This window comes from Hyla sarda, chromosome 7 (assembly GCF_029499605.1).
Source record: "Hyla sarda isolate aHylSar1 chromosome 7, aHylSar1.hap1, whole genome shotgun sequence".
NCBI classification, from domain to species: Eukaryota; Metazoa; Chordata; class Amphibia; order Anura; family Hylidae; genus Hyla; species Hyla sarda.
The window spans coordinates 60,014,494-60,039,794 of NC_079195.1; positions in this window are offsets into that span (position 1 = coordinate 60,014,494).

The following is a 25,301-nucleotide window of genomic DNA, read 5'->3' on the forward strand; positions in this document are numbered from 1 at the left end:
AAGTTAGAGTTCTATCCCATGGGGTCTGGTAGGAAATGGCATCTGGCATCCAAAATTAGATCTCGTTCCCCATGCAAGCACCCCTAGTCCCCCCAGGTCTGCAGTTTTATACCCTGCTATGGACAGGTGACACCTCTATGTTCAGCCCCTGGGCAGGACAAGGAGGAGAGATTGACTCTGCCCCCTTCCTCCTGATAACCTTATGCCCAAAGAATAGGAAAGTACCCCTAACTGTTATCATGGGTCAGGAACCCACATCATTTTGTTATATTTGGGTTCTCCATCAAATCCTCTTTCTAAGGGTACCTGACATGACCCCCTTATGTGAGGACTCATTTTAAAGGTAGTATGATGGAGAATCTAACCGTATAATATAGGGGCTGCGGACATACTTCCCTGACCCCCATATCTAATATTTGGAAGATATGGCATTTCTACAGGGAGCTACGTCCCAAACATTCCTTTGATCTATTGACATCAGACCTTGGAGTCTGCTTGTCTGGGAAGGTGTCAAATTTACCATCCAGGCAAGCAGTGTCCATTGATTAGCACAGTCAGGTTAATTGCCCCCAAATGATCACTGGAAGCCATAGCTTAGACGGTCGTCTCCTGACAGCTAGATCACAACAGGCTAGATTCTTTGAAATGTTAAGTAATGCAGATAGGTGTGTAATGAAATTAAAAGCTATGCATACCAACAGAAATTTTGCAGAACATGTATCACAAATGACAAGCATTCACAAGGCAACATGAATACATATTTTCCCATGGTATATGACAGCCGGGACTGACCCGGTGTGATGCGGGGTCACGGCGTGACCCCGCTTTAAACACCGGGACCGGGCGCAGAGAGGTTAAGTCTCATATCAACGCACTCAAGTTCCCGGTCATCACACTCAATTTCCAGGTCAACCCAATCAAGTTCCAGGTCACCGCACTCAAGTTCCAGATCAGAGCACAGCTGCTTCATTTAAAGGGCCCGCGCACCCCAGCTTCATTTAAAGGGCCAACGCATTAAATCAACATGTCGGCACCTACGGCACCAGTGCCACCTGCAGCACCCTCACCACCACCTGCCCAGCAGGATGGGGGCGCTCCTGTGACCCTGCCAGAGGGGTCACCACAATAAGCAAGAAGGATGATGCCTGCAGACTGTAGAACTCCACTTACTTTTGTGGCAAACTGTGACACGACACGAAGCGCCTTTAGAACTAAGTCACGAAAATGCTAAAGAGGAGCAAAATCCTTGCAGCGGGACTTGTGCTAGGCTCAGGATGAACCTGTTTGAAGACAAGACTAGTGACAGTGCGGCCTACTTGTTGAAGGTATGCCTGACATTATTTATACCTAGACTCACAGACTTTTATTCTCCTTAGGATAGCAGAGCTGAGGAGCGGTGCTCAAGGCTATACCAAAGCAAATCTGAGATTGACTTGTGCTGTATTCGCTGCCAAAGAGGCTTCAACTAAGTAGGGGCTCCTAAATACTTATATTAAAGGGGTTATGCAGGAATAGAAAAACAGAGCTACTTTCTATCAAAAATGCTCCCTGTCTGTCTCTGGGTTGGGTGTGGTTCTGCAGCTCAGTTCCATTGAAGTGAATGATGCCAAGTTGTTAAACTAAACCCAACCTGGGGACAGACGTAAAGCTGTTTTTGAAAGAAATTTTGAAAGACATTTTTCTATTCCTGCATAATCCATTCAATGCAATATTTCTGCTTGTCCTATTCAAAAAAATTAGCAAAAGTTTATTTCATTCTGTTATCACTTTGTTGTTATTGCATTTGGATCGTAGTCCGCAAGTTGAATACAGCCAGGGCCAGATTAAGGCTGTTTGGAAGACGGAGCACTTTAGTATGATGGGGCCCCCCTTCCCCGAAACAAACAATGCAGACACAGACACATCCCTAAACCTCAACCCCCCTGTGCATGTTTTCAATTATGACAATTAACAAGCCTTCACAAAGGCATGGGCATTTCAGACTATGCAGCCCATTTTTTGGTGGGGGTCCATCTGCTGGGACCCCCATTAATTACCTCAGTTCCAGTGGCTTTCCACCTACTGGAAATCTACAACTCCTATAATGTCTTGAGAGCCTTAGGCATCATAGAAGTTGTAGTTTTGCAACAGTTGGAAAGCCACAGATTGGGGTACAGTTTCACTCATGATCACCTAGTCAGAAAGAATAAACAATGATATAATGGCTCACAGGTGACGTCTTCTATGTTGTCTTCCATTTTCTCCTTCATCCGGTCCAGATGGGGTGACTGCTTCCAACTACATCTTCCTCTGCAGAGTGTAATGCTCCGACATCATTGGTTCCTCACTTTGTCAGCAGATCCTTATCCTGTATATGAAAAAATAATCAATATGAGCCTGTTAGACACTGTGCACCCTGAATATAACCCCTCCAAACACTAAGCCCCTGAAAATACTGCCACACACTGTTTCTTCTTAGTTTGGCTGAATCCCACCCTCTACTGTCCTCCAGACCCCTTTCTCCACAAGACCTGTGTCCCCTCCTCCAGACCCCTGTTTTCTCCTCCCTGACCCCTCAGTTACCCCCAGACCCTTCAGCCACCTCAAATGCCTTAGTTCTCCTCCAGATCCCTATGTCCCTTCCTCCCCCAACCCCTCAGTCACCTCCCCCCAGACCACTCAGCCACCCCAGTCCTCCTCAATACCCCTCTTTCCCATCCTCCACTGACCCCTCAGTCACCCCCAGACTCCTCAGTCCTCCTACAGATCCCTCAGTCACCCCCAGACCCCTACGTCATCACCCATCCTCCTCAAGACTTCTCTCCCTCCTTCTCCAACCCCTCAGTCCTCTTCCAGAGATCCTCATCACTCCTCTGCCCCTTTCTCCAGACTCCTTTGTCCTTTTTATTTAGACTCTGTTCCCCACATACTGTTTCCTGAGTCCTGTCCCTGTACTATTACATCACTGTGTATTATCCTTATGTGACATCATACATACATATTCATACACACAACATACATACTGTACACATTACATACTGTACATGCATCATATACACACAACACACATACTGTACACATTACATACTATGCATGCATCATATATACACAACACACATAATGTGCACAATACATACTGTACATACATCATATACACACACATACTGTACACAATACATACTGTACATGCATGAATCATATACACACAACACACATACTGCACACATTACATACTGTACATGCATTATACACACCAACAGCACACTTACTGCACACATTACATACTGTACATGCATGCATCATATACACACAACACACATACTGTACACAATACATACTGTACATGCATCATATACACACACACACATACTGTAAAAAACACATACTGTACATGCATGCATCATATACACACAACACACATACTGCAAACATTACATACTGCACATGCATTATACACACCCACAGCACACATACTGCACACATTGCATACTGTACATGCATGCATCATATACACACAACACACATACTGTACACAATACATACTGTACATGCATCATATACACACATACTGTACACATTACATACTGCACATGCTTCATACACACACAACACACTGTACACAATACATACTGTACATGCATCATATACACACAACACACATACTGTACACAATACATACTGTACACGCATAACATACACACAACACACATACTGTACACATTACATACTGTACATGCATCATATACACACAATCTCATGTTTTATCTATATACTAATGTTTCATCTATATCTTTGTGCTAGCAGTGTGCTGCTGTATTCTCCTGTTGCTGTATATTTAGCCCAGCAGCCTGCACCTGCAAGCCAGGTTTTTACAATAGTTTGGATCAATAGTGCTGGCCAATTTATCCTTTGGTTGTATTACACATACGGGGGAGTGGCTACCTCCATGTTGGCTCCTGCACCCCACCCACCTCTATTAGGTGTATATAAGGTGCCTTGGATGTTTCAGACCTTGCAATGCCTGTTGTACTGTTCACACAGAGGCATATACACAGTGTAGGGTCCGTCCCAGAATGAGGTCACCTTACCGTGGTGGGACGGTCCACGCTATTTGGCACCAAATATGCAAGCTATGTACCCCATATTTTCATAGTTTCATATCTTCATTTATTGCATTACAGCTGTATAGCTTTTCATGTTCTATCTATATACTCATGTTTTATCTATATACTCATGTTTCATCTATATCTTTGTGCTAGCAGTGTGCTGCTGTATTCTCCTGTTGCTGTATATTTAGCCCAGCAGCCTGCACCTGCAAGCCAGATTTTTACAATAGTTTGGATCAATAGTGCTGGCCAATTTATCCTTTGGTTGTATTACACATACGGGGGAGTGGCTACCTCCATGTTGGCTCCTGCACCCCACCCACCTCTATTAGGTGTATATAAGGTGCCTTGGATGTTTCAGACCTTGCATTGCCTGTTGTACTGTTCACACAGAGGCATATACACAGTGTAGGGTCCGTCCCAGAATGAGGTCACCTTACCGTGGTGGGATGGTCCACGCTATTTGGCGCCAAATTTGCAAGCTAAGTACCTCATATTTTCATAGTTTCATATCTTCATTTATTGCATTACAGCTGTATAGCTTTTCATGTTCTATCTATATACTCATGTTTTATCTATATACTCATGTTTCATCTATATCTTTGTGCTAGCAGTGTGCTGCTGTATTTATTCTCCTGTTGCTGTATATTTAGCCCAGCAGCCTGCACCTGCAAGCCAGGTTTTTACAATAGTTTGGATCAATAGTGCTGGCCAATTTATCCTTTGGTTGTATTTCATATACACACAACACACATACTGTACATGCATCATATACACACAACACACATACTGTACTTGCATCATATACACACAACACACATACTGTACATGCATCATATACACACAACACACATACTGTACTTGCATCATATACACACAACACACATACTGTACATGCATCATATACACATAACACACATACTGTACACAATACATACTGTACATGCATGCATCATATACACACACCACACATACTGTACATGCATCATATACACACAACACACATACTGTACACATTACATACTGTACATGCATCATATACACACAACACACATACTGTACACAATACATACTGTACATGCATGCATCATATACACACAACACACATACTGTACACAATACATACTGTACATGCATCATATACACCCAACACATACTGTACACAGTACATACTGTACATCACCACAACACACATACTGTACACATTACATACTGTACATACATCATACACACACACATACAGTACATGCATGCATTATATACACACACAACACATACTGTGCACATTACATACTGTACATGCACTATATACACACACACAACACACATACTGCACACATTACATACTGTACATGCATTATATACACACAGCACACATACTGCACACATTACATACTGTACATGCATTACATACACACACAGCACACATACTGCAAACATTACATACTGTACATGCATTATACACACCCACAGCACACTTACTGCACACATTACATACTGTACATGCATGAATCATATACACACACAGCACACATACTGCACACACTACAGACTGTACATGCATGCTTCATATACACACAACACACATACTGCACACATTACATACTGTACATGCATTATATACACACAGCACACATACTGCACACACTACAGACTGTACACGCATGCTTCATACACACATATAGAATAGATCAGTGTTTCCCAACCACTGTGCCCCCAGCTGTTGCAAAACTACAACTCCCAGCATACCCAGATAGCCTTTGGCTGTCCAGGCATGCTGGGAGTTGTAGTTTTGCAACAACTGGGGGCACCCTGGTATAGATACACACATGCACTTTATATAGTCATCCACAGTAGTAACACACACACAGGCACAGTACATAGACATACCCATATGTACACACACTTCTATATCCACACACACATGCTTATACACACACACACACACACACACACACAGGGCCGGATTAACGTAGGGGCGGATGGAGCGGCAGCTCCAGGCCCCTGCGTTAAAATAGGCCCGGCGGCTTGCACAAACGGCCGCACAGACCGAGGGCTGCAACATGCTGGGACCGGTGCTGGCACGGTCCCTGCATGTGCATAACCGGACGCTTCACCTTCGGGCCCCATCGTTCGCCTTGCGACTGGGCCAGCAGGTGAAGGATCCGGGACGCGAGCAGATCCGGGACACCTGTCCCGAATCTCCGAGTGACCGCAGCTTTTAACACTGAGTGCGCCTTTAAGATGCACACAGCGTTAAGCGTGCGCTCTGTGCGGCAGCTGACGTAACAGGAAGGAGCCGGCGGCTCCGTCCTGTCACTCCATCCCGGGCTTCCTGTGCGGCAGCGGCTCTGCGGAGGCTGTCAGCACAGGAGAGAAGAGGAGAACAGGAGCTGCGGGGGAACGAGACAGAGGTGAGTGTTTTTTTTTTTTTTTTTGCTGGGGGCATTATTATGTGAGGGGACATTACTTATATGGGGGCAAAGTGACGGGGGCATACTTATATGGGCGCAAAGTGAGGGGGCATTACTTATATGGGGGCAAAGTAATAATAAGTAATGCCCCCCTAACTTTGCCCCCAATAAGTAATGCCCCCTCACATGCCTCCCATACATAATAATGCCCCTCACATGGCCTCCATATATAGTAATGCCCCCATATAAGTAATGCCCCCTGACATGACCTCCATATATGGGGGCATTACTATATGAGGGGGCACATGTGTGTGAGGGGGCATATGTGTGTGAGGGGGCATTAATTTGTGAGGGGGCATTAATATGTGAGGGGGCTATGTGAGGGGGCATTAATATGTGAGGGGGCCATGTGAGGGGGCATTATTGTATGTGGGGGCATTAATATGTGAGGGGGGCATTAATATGTGAGGGGGGCATTAATATGTGAGGGGGTATTAATATACGAGGGGGCCATTTGAGGGGGCATTAATATGTGAGGGGGCCATGTAGGGGGGCATTAATATGTGAAGGGGCATTATTATATGTGGGGGCCATGTGAGAGTGGCATTATTATATGTGGAGGACATGTGAGAGGGGCATTATTATATGTGGGGGATATGTGAGGGGGGGCATTATTATATGTGGGGGACATGTGAGGGGGCATTATTATATGTGGGGGACATGTGAGGGGGCATTATTTGTGGGGGACATGTGAGGGGGCATTATTATATGTGGGGGACATGTGAGGGGGCATTATTATATGTGGGGGACATGTGAGGGGGCATTATTATATGTGGGGGACATGTGAGGGGGCATTATTATATGTGGGGGACATGTGAGGGGGCATTATTATATGTGGGGGACATGTGAGGGGGGCATTATTATATGTGGGGGACATGTGAGGGGGGCATTATTATATGTGGGGGACATGTGAGGGGGCATTATTATATGTGGGGGACATGTGAGGGGGCATTATTATATGTGGGGGACATGTGAGGGGGGGCATTATTATATGTGGGGGACATGTGAGGGGGGGCATTATTATATGAGGGGGACATGTGAGGGGGGCATTATTATGTGTAGGAGCCATGTGAGGGGGGCATTATTATGTGTGGGGGGCTTGTGAGGGGGGCATTATTATGTGTGGTAGCCATGTGAGGGGGACATTACTATATATGGGGGGGTCATGTTAGGGGGAATTATAATCTATGGGGGTAATGTAAGGAGGCATTATTATATATGGGGCAATGTGAGGGGCATTACTATATATGGGGGCATTATTATATATTGGGCAATGTGAGGGGGCATTATATTATAAAGGGGCAGTGAGAGGGGGCATTATAATGTATGAGGACAATGTTGGGGCCTAATACTCTACAGGGCACAGAAGGAACTACTATATGGGGCAGTGTAATACATTTAGGGGGTTTGTATAGAGGTGAGGACTTTGCTGTAGCGAGAATCCTAAAATGTTTGTCTGGCAGATTCGGTGAAGACGAGTTGTGATCGGGAGAAATCTTCATGATGACCGAGGACAGATGGAGAAGAAAGAGAAAAGTGAACGACTCAGATCAGAGTAGACGTCCCTGTGAGTATATAACTATAATAACCTATATGGTCTGCAGCCCTTGTGAGTATATAACTATAATAACCTATATGGTCTGCAGCCCCTGTGTACAGCTCAAATCTATTCCTGTGTAGGGTTATTGATCTTTTGTATACTGTACTGGTTTTTATTCAATAACAATATAGCAGTGTCAGTGGTAATGGTAGTGGTCATGGTGTGGTAGATTTATATGTCCCTTGTATTGTGGTGGTGTTTAGTGTTGAGCGGCATAGGCCATATTCGAATTCACGAATATTCGCGAATATATGGACGAATATTCGTCATATATTCGCGAATATTCGCATATTTGTTATATTCTCGTTTTATTTTCGCATATGCGAATATTCGCGTATGCGAAAATTAACATATGTGGATATTAGCATATACAAGATTAGCATATGCGAAAATTCGCATATGCTAATTTTCGCTTATGCGAATTTTCGCACGTCAGTCTCACGCAGTAGTATTACAGCCTTCTTTACACCACACAAGCTGGAAGCAGAGAGGGGTGATCACTGTGATGTGTACTGTGAAGAAAAAAAAAAGAAAAAAACGAATATTCGTAATTACGAATATATAGCGCTATATTCGCGAAATTCGCGAATTCGCGAATATGCGATATTCGCGAATAATATTCGAATTGCGAATATTCGCGAGCAACACTAGTGGTGTTAGTGATACTGGTCTGTGTATAGTGGCTTTTATTTCCATACAGTATGGTGGTATTGTTTAGTCAGTGGTCATGGTGTGTCAGATTTATATGTCCCTTGTATTGTGGTGTTATTAGTGATACTGGTCTGTGTATAGTGGCTTTTATTTCCATACAGTATGGTGGTATTGTTTAGTCAGTGGTCATGGTGTGGTAGATTTATATGTCCCTTGTATTGTGGTGTTATTAGTGATACTGCTCTGTGTATAGTGGCTTTTATTTTCATACAGTATGGTGGTATTGTTTAGTCAGTGGTCATGGTGTGGTAGATTTATATGTCCCTTGTATTGTGGTGTTATTAGTGATACTGGTCTGTGTATAGTGGCTTTTATTTCCATACAGTATGGTGGTATTGTTTAGTCAGTGGTCATGGTGTGGTAGATTTATATGTCCCTTGTATTGTGGTGTTATTAGTGATACTGGTCTGTGTATAGTGGCTTTTATTTCCATACAGTATGGTGGTATTGTTTAGTCAGTGGTCATGGTGTGGTAGATTTATATGTCCCTTGTATTGTGGTGTTATTAGTGATACTGGTCTGTGTATAGTGGCTTTTATTTCCATACAGTATGGCGGTATTGTTTAGTCAGTGGTCATGGTGTGGTAGATTTATATGTCCCTTGTATTGTGGTGTTATTAGTGATACTGGTCTGTGTATAGTGGCTTTTATTTCCATACAGTATGGCGGTATTGTTTAGTCAGTGGTCATGGTGTGGTAGATTTATATGTCCCTTGTATTGTGGTGTTATTAGTGATACTGGTCTGTGTATAGTGGCTTTTATTTCCATACAGTATGGTGATATTGTTTAGTCAGTGGTCATGGTGTGGTAGATTAATATGTCCCTTGTATTGTGGTGTTATTAGTGATACTGGTCTGTGTATAGTGGCTTTTATTTCCATACAGTATGGTGGTATTGTTTAGTCAGTGGTCATGGTGTGGTAGATTTATATGTCCCTTGTATTGTGGTGTTATTAGTGATACTGGTCTCTGTATAGTGGCTTTTATTTCCATACAGTATGGTGGTATTGTTTAGTCAGTGGTCATGGTGTGGTAGATTAATATGTCCCTTGTATTGTGGTGTTATTAGTGATACTGGTCTGTGTATAGTGGCTTTTATTTCCATACATTATGGTGGTATTATTTAGTCAGTGGTCATGGTGTGGTAGATTTATATGTCCCTTGTATTGTGGTGTTATTAGTGATACTGGTCTGTGTATAGGCCGCATCACATTTTCTATGTTCACGAGGCAGTGAGCGTCTGTATACAACCTGTCAGGTTGCCATGATTACTTACACATGTGGTGAGTGTTTTTGACCTAACCCCTCCTCCGCCATTGTTTTTAATTCTCTTGTAGATACGTATTTAATCATGATTATATTTTCGCTATGATCGGTTTGGTGATATGTAAATGTAATAACACTAAATACATTGTATTTCATTGCACGCATATATCCATACAATGGTCCCTCAAGTTACAATATTAATAGGTTTCGGGACGACCATTGTATGTTGAGACCAGAACTCTATGGAAACCTGGTAATTGGTTCTGAAGCCCCAAAATGTCATCTGAAAATAGGAAAAAGTGAGGATTAAATAAAAATAAGTAGATAACTAATACAGATAAAGCAAATCCTTACACATAAATAAGAAAGATCTGCTGGGAGCTGTAAATCACTGTCTATTTCAGTGTTTTCCAACCAGGGTGCCTCCAGCTGTTGCAAAACTACAACTCCCAGCATGCCTGGACAGCCAAAGGCTGTCCGGGCATGCTGGGAGTTGTAGTTTTGCAACAGCTGGAGGCACCCTCGTTGGGAAACACTGGTCTATGTAGAGGACAGGAGCTTCTTCAGGGTCCTGTACAGTACACAGTGTCCTAAAAAAGTATCATGGAGCCGCCCTCACCTGGTGTCCAAAGGAGCAGCTAACCCTGGTACAGGTAAAGAGTACAGAACATGTAATACCTCCCTGTACTGTAGGGGGCGCTACCAGACAGCCAGTCAGTGCATGCACTTCAGTAATACAGGGGTTTTACCAGTAAATGTCCATTCTGATTGGTCGGTTCTTCCGGCCATTGACATGTTTCACAGATCTGGACTGTCTGTACATTGTAAGTTGAGGCTGGTTTCAAGTTACAATGGTCCAGAAAAGACCATTGTACGTTGAAACTATTGTATGTTGAGGCCATTGTAAGCTGAGGGATCACTGCATGTGTATTTTATTTTTTTACACTGGATCATTGTATTTTATTTTTTTTTTTTAACCTTTTCACTTTGATTTGCTATAATTACCCTGTAATTGATTTTGTGTGTGTTCACACATAAATACCAGGACTCTGGTCACTTTTGTATGCTTGATAAAGACTGTGCAGACAGTCAAAACGTTGCTGCCACATATGAGGAAATAAACTACACTGCTTTTCACCTTATATTGGAGGCTGTGGGACGCTTTCTATTTGTGTCGATTACTGCCGCCAGCGACCAGGGCTGCGATTGGGCCCGCTTGCACCCACATCACCTTGACGCTGTTCGGATGTGTTGCTCTACCTTGCTTCTACTTAGCTATCTGGCTATCTACCTATTTAGCTAACAATCCAACTGGCAAGCTACTTACCTGGCGACCTACATATGTCATATGTTTGTCGTACGTGTCGCACATAATGTAAGTAAATGGAGTTGCACTGCAACCCACAAATGGCCGCAACCCAGCTGTTGGGTCACGGACACTTCTAGGCCCATCAAAATCCTCAGCACCAGGCCCATGATGCTCTTAATCCGGCCCTGCACACACACACATATATATATATATATATATATATATATATATATATATATCCACACACACATGCTTATACACTTATATACATGCAGGAAACCTACTTTAGTCAGGCCACATGTTGTACAGCCTCTACGGTCTCCTCTCTCCTCACAGCTCTGTGCTCTCTCCCCTCCTCCTGCTCAGACAGAAAGAGTCTGGGGCCGAGGGAAGATACCAAGTGGGGGTGGGGGGGGGGGTGGAGGGCGTGATTGTAGTGTGGTGAAAAGAACTCCAAAGCTGCAAATGAATTTATTTGAAAAAAAAAATGTCAGACATCCGGGGGCCCTCTTGTTTGACTGCCGGGGGCCCTCTTGTTTGACTGGGTGCCCGGGGCCCGGAGCACGAGCTCCATAAGCACCATTGTTAATCCGGCCCTGAATACAGCTGATCTAGGTCTTTCCTGAATCCTTTGAGTAATACTGCTCAGACTAGTTCCTGAGGTATGTATTTCATTTGTTGCCTCTCGTGATTGAACCTTTTTTTACTCCACTTTGGGAAATTTAATATGGAAAAGCTTTTCACTATGTTTTTTGTACAGCCGATTTATAATGTATAAAAAGGTTATCATGTCCTCAAGACTAAATAAATGTGATTCTTTTAATCTATCCTGATAACAGATCATTCATGCCTCTTATCAGCTTATTTGCTTTTCTTTCTACTTTTTCCAACTCCAGGGCATCCTTTCTATGAACCGGTGCGTGGAATTAAATTGTTTCTCTATATGAAGCCATACTAATGCTTTATAAAGTCCCGTGAGTCCATGCCTGGTTTAATAAATGACAATATCCTGCAGGATTTACTAGCAGCTGAATGATATTGAGGTGTTCTGTTGTGCATGTTCGGAGCTTTTGGCCCTGAAAAGGGAGGTGGATAGAAGTATCTCTTAGGGTGCTTTCACACCACGTTTTGTACTTACGGTTCAGGAATACGTTGGGAGGAGCTGCGCCCGCACTCAGCCGTATTGGGGAACCGTATTTAATGCATGTCTATGAGCCGACCGGATTGAACCGCAGCCTCTGGTCGGCTGAGTTTTCAGCCGTATGCGGTTTCCCGACCGTAGGCAAAAACACGGTTGACCGCATTTTTGCCTGCGGTCGGGAAACCGCATACGAACGAAAACACAGCCGACCGGAGACTGCGGTTCACTCCGGTCGGCTCATAGACATGCATTAAATACGGTTCCCGAATACGGCTGAGTGCGGGTGCCACGATTAAGCCCCGCCCCCCTCCTCCCAGCCGTATTCGGGAACCGTAAGTACAAAACGTGGTGTGAAAGCACCCTTACTGCATTTTCGAGCAGATTCCTCAGAAAGAATTGACATGTAGATTCAAGATGTTTCTGCCGGAAAATTCCACCCAGATTTATCAAACTGTGTGAGAATAAAATTGGAGAGATTTTTACACAGCAACCAATCACAGTTCAGCTTTCACTTTGCCAGAGCTCGTTAGCTGAGCTGTGATTGGTTGCTGTGGGAAAATCTCTCCACTTTTTCTCTTACACAGTTTGATAAATCTTGGCTTAATTCTTTATCTCAAGATGTTTTAAGTTTTTTATTCTTTTCTTTTGTCTCTATGTGTTTAACCCCTTAACGACATAGGACTTATACAGCCATCCTATACATGACCGTGAGCACCGGAGCGGTGCTCATGTCATGCGCGGCTGGTCCCGGCTGCTATCAGCAGCAAGGGACCCGCTGGTAATGGCGTATATCAGAGATCGCGTTGATGTGTGCCATTAACCCCTCAGATGCTGTGATCAAAACAGATCTCGGCATCTGCAGCAGTCCGGCAATATGGATGATTGGATCGCCTGCAGCACTGCCGCGGGGATCCAATAATCTGTAATGGCGGATGGAAGTCCCCTCACCTGCCTCCGTCTGTCTCATCGGGTCTTCGGCTCTGGTCTGGTATTGAGCTATGCCCTATACATAGCACTGAACAGTATTAGCAATCTAGTGATTGCTATAAATAGTCCTATGGGGACTATTAACCCCTTAACGACGCAGGACGTATATTTACGTCCTGCGCTGGCTCCCGCGATATGAAGCGGGATCGCGACGCGATCCCGCATCATATCGCGTTGGTCCTGGTGCTCATCAACGGCCGGGACCTGCGGCTAATACCACACATCGCCGATCGCGGCGATGTGTGGTATTAACCCTTTAGAAGCGGCGGTCAGCTTTGAAAGTGAAAGTCTAAAATGAAAGTGAAAGTGACCCGGTTGCTCAGTTGGGCTGTTCGGGACCGCCGCGGTGAAATCACGGCGTCCCGAACAGCTGACAGGACACCGAGAGGGCCCTTTCCTGCCTCCTCGGTGTCCGATCGGCGAATGACTGCTCCGTGCCTGAGATCCAGGCAGGAGCAGTCAAGCGCCGATAACACTGATCACAGGCGTGTCAATACACGCCTGTGATCTGTGTAAAAGATCAGTGTGTGCAGTGTTATAGGTCCCTATGGGACCTATAACAATGCAAAAAAAAAGTGTTAATAAAGGTCATTTAACCCCTTCCCTAAATAAAAGTTTGAATCACCCCCCTTTTCCCATAAAAAAAATAAAACAGTGTAAAAAAATAAAAATAAACATATGTGGTATCGCCGCGTGTGTAAATGTCAGAACTATAAAAATATATCATTAATTAAACCGCACGCTCAATGGCGTACGCGCAGAAAAATTCCAAAGTCCAAAAAAGCGTATTTTGGTCACTTTTTATACCATTAAAAAATGAATAAAAAGTGATCAAACAGTCCGATCAAAACAAAAATCATACCAATAAAAACTTCAGATCACGGCGCAAAAAATGAACCCTCAAACCGCCCTGTACATGGAAAAATAAAAAAGTTATAGGGGTCAAAAGATGACATTTTTAAAGGTATAAATTTTCCTGCATGTAGTTATGATTTTTTCCAGAAGTGCGACAAAATCAAACCTATATAAGTAGGGTATCATTTTAACCGTATGGACCTACAGAATAATGATAAGGTGTAATTTTTACCGAAATATGCACTGCGTAGAAACGGAAGCCCCCAAAAGTTACAAAATGGCTTTTTTTCTTCGATTTTGTCGCACAATGATTTTTTTTCTATTTCGTCGTGCATTTTTGGGTAAAATGACTAATGTCACTGCAAAGTAGAATTGGCAATGCAAAAAATAAGCCATAATATGGATTTTTAGGTGGAAAATTGAAAGGGTTATGATTTTTAAAAGGTAAGGAGGAAAAAACGAAAGTGCAAAAACGGAAAAACCCTGAGTCCTTAAGGGGTTAATGTGTAAAAAAATAAAAATAAAAAAAATAAAGAAGTAAAAAAATGTAAAAATAAAAATAAAAAAATGTTTTTTTTTTTCAAATCCCCTCCCCAATAAAAAAGAAAATCATCCGTTCTTCCATTTTTACTCACTAAAAAGCGTAATTTTTTTTAATAAACATATTTGGTATTGCCGCATGCATAAACCTAGAGGAATTTTAAATGCACACATTTTGTTAAAAAGTTTGAGATTTTTTTTAAAGCGGTACAATAATAGGAAAGTATGTAATCATGCATAGCATTTTATTCGTATTAACCCACAGAATAAAGAAAACATGTAATTTTTACCGTAAATTGTACAGCGTGAAAACGAAACCTTCCAAAATTAGCAAAATTGCTGCTTTCTTTTCAATTTCCCCACACAAATAGTATTTTTTTGGTTGCTTCATACATTACAACGGACAGCTAATCGCGCAAAAAATAAGCCCACATACTAGTCTGTGGAAAAAAATATCCAAGACACCCCAGGTCCCCCAGAAGGGATAGAAGTGAGGTGGCAGGGGTGCCATGCCTCCTATTCCTGCTATTGGTCGGTCAGAAGCGACCGACCAATAGCAGATCGGGGGCGGAGGGGTTAAGGTTCGGTTCCCCCATTCGGCCCACCCATGGTAATCTGGGCAGAAAGGGGGAACTGTAGCGTGGCCGGCAGCAGTGGTGGAGGTCCCTTACCGGCGATCGGCGGCGGGCGGCGATGACGCGCGGCTCCCTGGAACAGACTACTGAAGCCGGTGAGTAGTTGCCTAGCAACATCGGGAGGGCTACAGCTTGGAGACCACTATACAGTGGTCTCTAAACTGTAGCCCTCCAGATGTTGCAAAACTACAACTCCCAGCATTCCCAGACAGCATTTGGGCATGCTGGGATTTGTAGTTTTGCAAGATTTAGAGGGGTACAGTTTGGAGATCACTGTAAAGTGGTCTCTAAACTTTGGCCCTCTAGATCTTGCAAAACTACAACTCCCAGCATGCTCACACAGCAGTTTGCTGTCTGGGCATGCTGGTATTTGTAGTTTTGCTGCATCTGGAGGGCTACAGTTTGGAGATCACTGTGCGGTAGTTTCTAAACTGTGGCCCTCTAAATCTTGCAAAACTTCAACTCCCAGCATGCACGAACAGCACACCATGCTTGGAGTTTTAGTTGCATGCCTCCAGCTGTTGTATAACTACATCTCCAGTTTTGCAACAGCTGGAAACTACAGTTTTGCAACAGCTGGAGGCACACTGGTTGGAACATACTGAGTCAGGTGACAGAACCTAACTGAAAGTTTTCCAACCAGTGTGCCTCCAGCTGTTGCAAAAGTACAACTCCTAGCATGCAAGGTCTGTCAGTACATTCTGGGAGTTGTAGTTTTGCAACAGCTGGAGGTTTGCCCCCCCCCCCCATGTGAATATACAGGGTGCATTCACACGGGCGGGTTTACAGTGAGTTTCCTGCTTCAAGTTTAAGCTGTGGCAAATGTTCTGCCGCAGTGCAAACTCCTAGCGTGAAACTCACTGTAAACCTTCGCCCATGTGAATGTACCCTAAAAACACTACACTAAACTAACACATAATAAAGGGTAAAACACTACATATACACCCCCTTACACTGCCCCCCCCCCCCAATAAAAATGAAAAGCGTATCTTACGGCAGTGTTTCCAAAATGGAGCCTCCAGCTGTTGCAAAACGACAACTCCCAGCATTTCTGGACAGCCACTGACTGTCCAAGCATGCTGGGAGTTTAGCAACAGCTGGATGCACCCTATTTTTGAATCACTGGCATAGAATACCCCTATGTCCACCCCATGCAATCCCTAATGTAGTCCTCAAATGCGCATGGTGCTCTCTCACTTCGGAGCCCTGTCGTATTTCAAGGAAACAGTTTAGAGCCACATATGGGGTATTTCTGTACTCGGGAGCAATTGCGTTACAAATTTTTTGGGGCTTTTTCTCCTTTTACCCCTTATGAAAAAGAAAAGTTGGGGTCTACACCAGCCTGTTAGTGTAAAAAAAAAATATATTTACACTAACATGTTGGTGTTGCCCCATACTTTTTATTTTCACAAGAGGTAAAAGGAAAAATAGACCCCCAAAATTTGTAATGCAATTTCTTCTGAGCACGGAAATACCCCATATGTGGGCGTAAAATGATCTGCGGATGCACAACAAGGCTCAGGAGTGAGAGCGCACTATGTACATTTGAGGCCTTAATTGGTGATTTGCACAGGGGTGGCTGATTTTACAGCAGTTCTGACATAAACGCAAAAAAATAAATACTTACATGTGACCCCATTTTGGAAACTACACCTCTCACAGAACGTAACAAGGGGTAAAGTGAGCCTTAATACCCCACAGGTGTTTGACGAATTTTCGTTAAAGTTGGATGGGAAAATGAAAGAAATTTTTTTTTTTACTAAAATGCTGGTGTTACCCTAAATTTTTCATTTTCACAATGCAAAATTGCAAAAATTCTTCTGAGTAAGAATGAGGATGTAAAGTGCTCTGCGGGCGAACTACAATACTCAGAAGAGAAGGAGCGCCATTGGGCTTTTGGAGAGAAAATGTGTCAGAAATTGAAGGCCACGTGTGTTTACAAAGGCCCCATAGTGCCAGAACAATGGACCCCCCCACATGTGACCCCATTTTGGAAACTACACCCCTCATGGAATGTTAGAAGAGGTACAGTGAGCATTTATGCTCCACAGGTGTCTGACATATTTTTGGAACAGTGGTCCGTGAAAATGAAAAATTTTATTTTTTTATTTGCACAGCCCACTGTTCCAAAGATCTGTCAAATGCCAGTGGGGTGTAAATGCTCACTGCACCCCTTATTAAATTCTGTGAGGGGTGTAGTTTCCAAAATGGGTCACATGTGGGGGGGGGGGTCCACTGTTCTGGCACCATGGGAGGTTTGTAAATGCTCATGGCCCCCGAATTTTATTCCAACCAAATTATCTCTCCAAAAGCTTAATGGTGCTCCTTCTCTTCTGAGCATTGTAGTTCGCCCGCAAAGCACTTGACGTCCACACATGGGGTATTTCCATACTCAGAAGTAATGGAGTTACAGAATAAAGAGAAGATGTCATTTTTACCGAAAAATTTACTGGGTAGAAACGGAAGCCCCCAAAATGGTGTTTTTCTTCACTTTTGTCGCACAATAACTTTTTTTTTCCGTTTCACCATAGATTTTTGGGTAAAATGACTGACATCATTACAAAGTAGAATTGGTGGTGCAAAAAATAAGTGATCAGATGGATTTTTAGGTGCATAATTGAAAGGGTTATGATTTTTAAAAGGTAAGGAGGAAAAAATGAAAGTGCAAAAACGGAAAAATGCTCAGGGTTAAGGGGCTAAAGGGATATTCCAAGATTTTTTTTATTTGACTATGCTACAGGGGCTGTAAAGTTAGTGTAGTTCATAATATAGTGTCTGTACCTGTGTGTGTGATGGTTTTCTCACAATTCTTATGTGATTTTCAATCCAATATTTATTTTTCACAGCATACAAAATAACTGTTGTCTCAGATTTTTCCCGGGTTGCAATGCGGTCGAGACCTGACTCACTAGTCAGCTGATGACAGGGAGCTTGTCTGCTTCAATGGGTGGAGGAATCGCTTGGTGGGAGGGAGATCAATCTGCAACTGATGCAACAGCTGTAGGCACCCTGATTGAAAACCACAGGTCTTTTGAATGGACGCAGCTCATTTATGTTTCAATGGGTGAGGTGGCTGATGTGTGGGAGGGAGGAAAATGGAATTATGGGATTTGTAGGCAAAAAGGAAAACTCACACAGGAAATACCAGTTCACAAATAGCTAGCCACAGTGTTGTAGTAATCTCACAACATAGCCATTTAGCCCCAAGACAAGCGCAGATCCTTCCTAAGCATGTGCATTACTGTCTGTCAGGTACATACTAAAATCACCTGATGGTGGATAACCCCTTTAAGGCTAAAATGGTCTGTGTCATTAAGTGGTTAAGGTCATTCTTTATCCTTATGTCTTTCTATTCTAAATCTTGAGTTTATAATCCAAGTTCTAGGGAAAATGTTAAGCACACATTTGTTGAATGAGAACATTTCTAGATAAGGCAAAATAAATCAGTTACATTTTGTTAATGATAAAAACATTTCTATCATTTATTACTGATGGGTTAATCCTGCCATTTACATACCATTAGTTATTATGGTTTGTTTCCCATGCCATATCTTTTGTTATACACATGGACTTTTCAAGGAACTAATTATCCCCAGATAAATCCTCATACATGATAGATTCCTCTTAAAGGGGTACTCCCGTGGAAAACTTTTTTTTTAAATCAACTGGTGCCAGAAAGTTAAACAGATTTGTAAATCACTTCTATTAAAAAATCTTAATCCTTCTAGTACTTTTTAGGAGCTGTATAATAAAGAGAAATCCAAAAAAGAAATCAATTTCCTCTGATGTCATGACCACAGTGCTCTCTGCTGACCTCTGCTGTCCATTTTATGAACTGTCCAGAGCTGGAGAAAATCTCCTTAGCAAACATATGCTGTTCTGGACAGTTCCTTAAATGGAAAGCAGAGGTCAACAGAGAGCACTGTGGTCATGACATCAGAGGAAATGCATTTCTTTTTTGGATTTCTCTTTAGTATACAGCCCCTAAAAAGTACTGGAAGGATTAAGATTTTTTTATAGAAGTGATTTACAAATCTGGAAAGAAGAAAAATGTGTGCAGCTCACAACCAAATCTCCGAGGCTTGATGCGGTTAAAAGATCGATCCCCACCGATCGAAAATTTAATAAGTACAACTTAACCACACCTGAAGGACACTGCCCTACTGGGCACACAATGAAAAATTAGTAGAAACAGTTCGTGTGAAAAAATATGGAATATTTATTAAAATTAAAAGTTACCTAAAATGAGCATGAATTATAACATATTATTAGAGCGAATAATTAAAATTTATACAAAGACTATTGGCAACATGCTTTAACCTCTGCAGAGACTTAAAAACATATAACACCCAATTATGGATTATCAGTTTCCTCCGGACTATCGGCTTTTTGCACTAAACAGAATTGCAGACTTTTACACTATCGGCAGAACTACACCTATTATCTTATATTATATTTTTTTGCCATTAGGGGCCAATGGCACAAGAATTGTAATTTAAATTATTCGCTCTAATAATATTCATGCTCATTTTAGGTAACTTTTAATTTAAATTTTTATAAATATTCCATATTTTTTCCACACAAACTGTTTCTACTTAATTTTCATTGTGTGCCCAGTAGGGCAGTGTCCTTGAGGTGCGGTTAACTTGTACTTATGATTTACAAATCTGCTTAACTTTCTGGCACCAGTTGATTTAAAAAAAAAAAGTTTTCCACGGGAGTACCCCTTTAAATCGACTTGAGTCCACTTAAATTGAGTTGGCATGTAACCTTATTTTCTATATACCTATATCTGTCTGTTTGTCTTTTCTTTGAATCACTGGAAAAAATGTTAAAATGTTTCTGAATAAATAATTTGTGAATGTGTCTACAAGCACATTAAACAAGCAGCATGTTAGCACGATCAGATATGTAGTGCCAAAAATTACCATAGCCCATGCACCACAATAATAAATACAATACTATTTGAATGAAAGACACACACAAGTGTGGCACCCTAATGATGGCTGTGGGTGCAGGGTGTATAGATAGGTTTGTGACTCCAGGGCACTGTTAACCTACACTGTCCAAGGTTGAGAGGGCCAGGTGCTGTGTAATGAATACACCAATGCAAGGTTACGGATAACTTTTACTTTCTTTAATTTGCTGGAGGTAGCAGATCTCAAATAATACAGCAGAAAGAAGGGCAGAGTGGAACCTGGGGAGCCTGTCGCCTTGCTGGGAGTTGTAGTTGCTGTTGAATGCAGTTTGAAGATTATTAGCAGCACACGCTGACTTGAAAGACTGAATTTGACTGACAGAGCTTTGCTTACCACCAGGCTTTGATATTCACCTGTGCACCTGGTTTTTCCAAGATGGGCATGGCTGTGGAATTTAGTAGTTTTCTTCTCCCTAGGCTTCTCCCCACGGTACCTCAGCTTAAAAGCTGGAACACAGTCTCCTTCTCCTCACTAGGCATAACTACCACAACTGAACAGCTCTCCCCCCCCCCCATACACTACATAAGGGTTAGGTTTGTGGGCCCCCCATTGGGGCATCAGGATCACCTGGTCACAATCCCTTAAAGGTACAGTGCATAAATTAATACATAACATAACATCAGTATATCACATTATAACAGGTCAGACAATGGAGCAGTGGACCCAACATATAGACAGCAGGGATGCCTGAGGCAATCTTTAACCCACAGGATAGCCTTTTGTGCTGGGGCACCACACAAGCAAGGCTTATTTTCTATTAGGGTGCATGGACACTGAGCTGCATTTCCTCAGCAGATCTGTGCTGCCCGGAATCAGGGTATATTTTGCATGGAATTTGCTGCCAAAATTAAACCCTTCAACTGAATAATGGGCTTTTCCAAGTGGATTTTGCTGAAAAAATTAACATGATCCATGCTGAAATCCCGGTAAAAAATTCTGCAGTACTTACAGTTCAAAAGAATCACATTAAAAATCATGAGAGGCTGCTGCAAGCAGATTCCACTTAAAATGTAATCTAGTAAATTGTGGAGTTTACTTGCGCCTGGGCTATAAGTAATTTCTCAGAAAAATTCTGCACTGAAATTCCGGTGCAGCAGCCTTGCATTGTCTTCAAAGAGATGTTTCTCCACAGTCTACCTTGCAGAATTTTCGTGGCATAAATTTAAATTCCGGACCCCACTGAAAGAATGTGTTTGTTCTTTCGGCAGAATTCTTTGCTGACTCCATTGCTGTTAATTGTTACAACAAATGTCCATGTGGGCCTATCACCAAAGGATTTTACAGATGACTATGTCTAGCCTGAGATTCTGTAGTGTGAATGGACCCTAAGACTTGAATAGTAAATCTGGGCCTTTATCCACAGCAGCCCCTCTGTCCAGGCTTCTACTTTCCTCTCCATAAAAACAAATCAGATGGTTTGAAAAAAGAATCCCCAAAACTTCAAAAACATTCTGAAACATTATTTACAGTGAATAACTGAGGTTTTGGAAACCTGCTCTGTTTTTGGGTGGGGCAGAACTTAGTGAGGTGTTGCCCCGTACCTTTCCTGCCCTGTCCGTCAGTGTCCCTCAGTGTCCCCAGGGCCCCCTGTAGTTGTTTCCCCATTTGTACATATGTTTTGTATTATAAGATGTGTTATACCTTTAATAAAATGTACCATGTTGTTACGCCGAGCGCTCCGGGTCCCCGCTCCTCCCCGGAGCGCTCGCAACATCTTCGCTACGGCAGCGCCCCGGTCAGTGAATCACTGACCGGGTGCGCTGCGATACCGCCTCCAGCCGGGATGCGATTCGCGATGCGGGTGGCGCCCGCTCGCGATGCGCACCCCGGCTTCCGTACCTGACTCGCTCTCCCTCGTTCCTGTCCCGGCGCGCGCGGCCCCGCTCCCTAGGGCGCGCGCGCGCCGGGTCTCTGCGATTTAAAGGGCCACTGCGCCACTGATTGGCGCAGTGGTTCCAATTAGTGTTTTCACCTGTGCACTCCCTATTTATACCTCACTTCCCCTGTACTCCCTCGCCGGATCTTGTTGCCCTTGTGCCTAGTGAAAGCGTTCCCTTGTGTGTTCCTAGCCTGTGTTCCAGACCTCCTGCCGTTGCCCCTGACTACGATCCTTGCTGCCTGCCCCGACCTTCTGCTACGTCCGACCTTGCTTCTGTCTACTCCCTTGTATCGCGCCTATCTTCAGCAGTCAGAGAGGTTGAGCCGTTGCTAGTGGATACGACCTGGTCACTACCGCCGCAGCAAGACCATCCCGCTTTGCGGCGGGCTCTGGTGAACACCAGTAGTGACTTAGAACCGGTCCACTAGCACGGTCCACGCCTATCCCTCTCTGGCACAGAGGATCCACCTCCTGCCAGCCGGCATCGTGACAGTAGATCCGGCCATGGATCCTGCTGAAATACCTCTGCCAGTTGTCGCTGACCTCACCACGGTGGTCGCCCAGCAGTCACAACAGATAGCGCAACAAGGCCACCAGCTGTCTCAACTGACCGTGATGCTACAGCAGCTACTACCACAGCTTCAGCAATCATCTCCTCCGCCAGCTCCTGCACCTCCTCCGCAGCGAGTGGCCGCTTCAGGCCTACGACTATCCTTGCCGGATAAATTTGATGGGGACTCTAAGTTTTGCCGTGGCTTTCTTTCACAATGTTCCCTGCACTTGGAGATGATGTCGGACCAGTTTCCTACTGAAAGGTCTAAGGTGGCTTTCGTAGTCAGCCTTCTGTCTGGAAAAGCTCTGTCATGGGCCACACCGCTCTGGGACCGCAATGACCCCGTCACTGCCTCTGTACACTCCTTCTTCTCGGAAATTCGTAGTGTCTTTGAGGAACCTGCCCGAGCCTCTTCTGCTGAGACTGCCCTGCTGAACCTGGTCCAGGGTAATTCTTCCGTTGGCGAGTACGCCATACAATTCCGTACTCTTGCTTCTGAACTATCCTGGAATAATGAGGCCCTCTGCGCGACCTTTAAAAAAGGCCGATCCAGCAACATTAAAGATGTTCTGGCCGCACGAGAAATTCCTGCTAATCTACATGAACTCATTCATCTTGCCACTCGCATTGACATGCGTTTTTCCGAAAGGCGTCAGGAGCTCCGCCAGGATATGGACTTTGTTCGCACGAGGCGTTTTTTCTCCCCGGCTCCTCTCTCCTCTGGTCCTCTGCAATCCGTTCCTGTGCCTCCCGCCGTGGAGGCTATGCAAGTTGACCGGTCTCGCCTGACACCTCAAGAGAGGACACGACGCCGCATGGAGAATCTCTGCCTGTACTGTGCCGGTACCGAACACTTCCTGAAGGATTGTCCTATCCGTCCTCCCCGCCTGGAAAGACGCACGCAGACTCCGCACAAAAGTGAGACAGTCCTTGATGTCTACTCTGCTTCTCCACGTCTTACTGTGCCTGTGCGGATATCTGCATCTACCTTCTCCTTCTCTACTATGGCCTTCTTGGATTCCGGATCTGCAGGAAACTTTATTTTGGCCTCTCTCATCAACAGGTTCAACATCCCGGTAACCAGTCTCACCAGATCCCTCTACATCAATTGTGTTAACAATGAAAGTTTGGACTGTACCATACGTTACCGCACGGAGCCCCTTCTAATGTGCATCGGACCTCATCAAGAAAAAATTGAGTTCTTGGTCCTCCCCAATTGCACTTCCGAAATTCTCCTTGGACTACCGTGGCTCCAACGCCATTCCCCAACCCTGGATTGGTCCACAGGGGAGATCAAGAGCTGGGGTATCTCTTGTTTCAAGGACTGCCTTAAACCGGTTCCCAGTACTCCCTGCCGTGACCCTGTGGTTCCCCCTTTAACCGGTCTCCCTAAGGCCTATATGGACTTTGCTGATGTATTTTGCAAAAAACAAGCTGAGACTCTACCTCCTCACAGGCCTTATGACTGTCCTATTGACCTCCTCCCGGGCACTACTCCACCCCGGGGCAGAATTTATCCTCTGTACGCCCCAGAGACTCTTGCTATGTCTGAGTACATCCAGGAAAATTTAAAAAAGGGGTTTATCCGCAAATCCTCCTCTCCTGCCGGAGCTGGATTTTTCTTTGTGTCCAAAAAAGATGGCTCCCTACGTCCTTGCATTGACTACCGCGGTCTTAATAAAATCACGGTAAAGAACCGCTACCCTCTACCTCTTATCTCTGAACTCTTTGATCGCCTCCAAGGTGCCCACATCTTTACCAAACTGGACTTAAGAGGTGCTTATAATCTCATCCGCATCAGGGAGGGGGATGAATGGAAAACGGCATTTAACACTAGAGATGGACTCTTTGAGTATCTGGTCATGCCCTTTGGCCTGTGCAACACCCCTGCCGTCTTCCAAGACTTTGTTAATGAAATTTTTCGTGATCTCTTATATTCCTGTGTTGTTGTGTATCTGGACGATATTCTGATTTTTTCTGCCAACCTAGAAGAACACCGCCAGCATGTCCGCATGGTTCTTCAGAGACTTCGTGACAATCAACTTTATGCCAAAATGGAGAAATGTCTGTTTGAATGTCAATCTCTTCCTTTCCTAGGATACTTGGTCTCTGGCCAGGGACTACAAATGGATCCAGACAAACTCTCTGCCGTCTTAGATTGGCCACGCCCCTCCGGACTCCGTGCTATCCAACGTTTTTTGGGGTTCGCCAATTATTACAGACAATTTATTCCACATTTTTCCACCATTGTGGCTCCTATCGTGGCTTTAACCAAAAAGAATGCCAA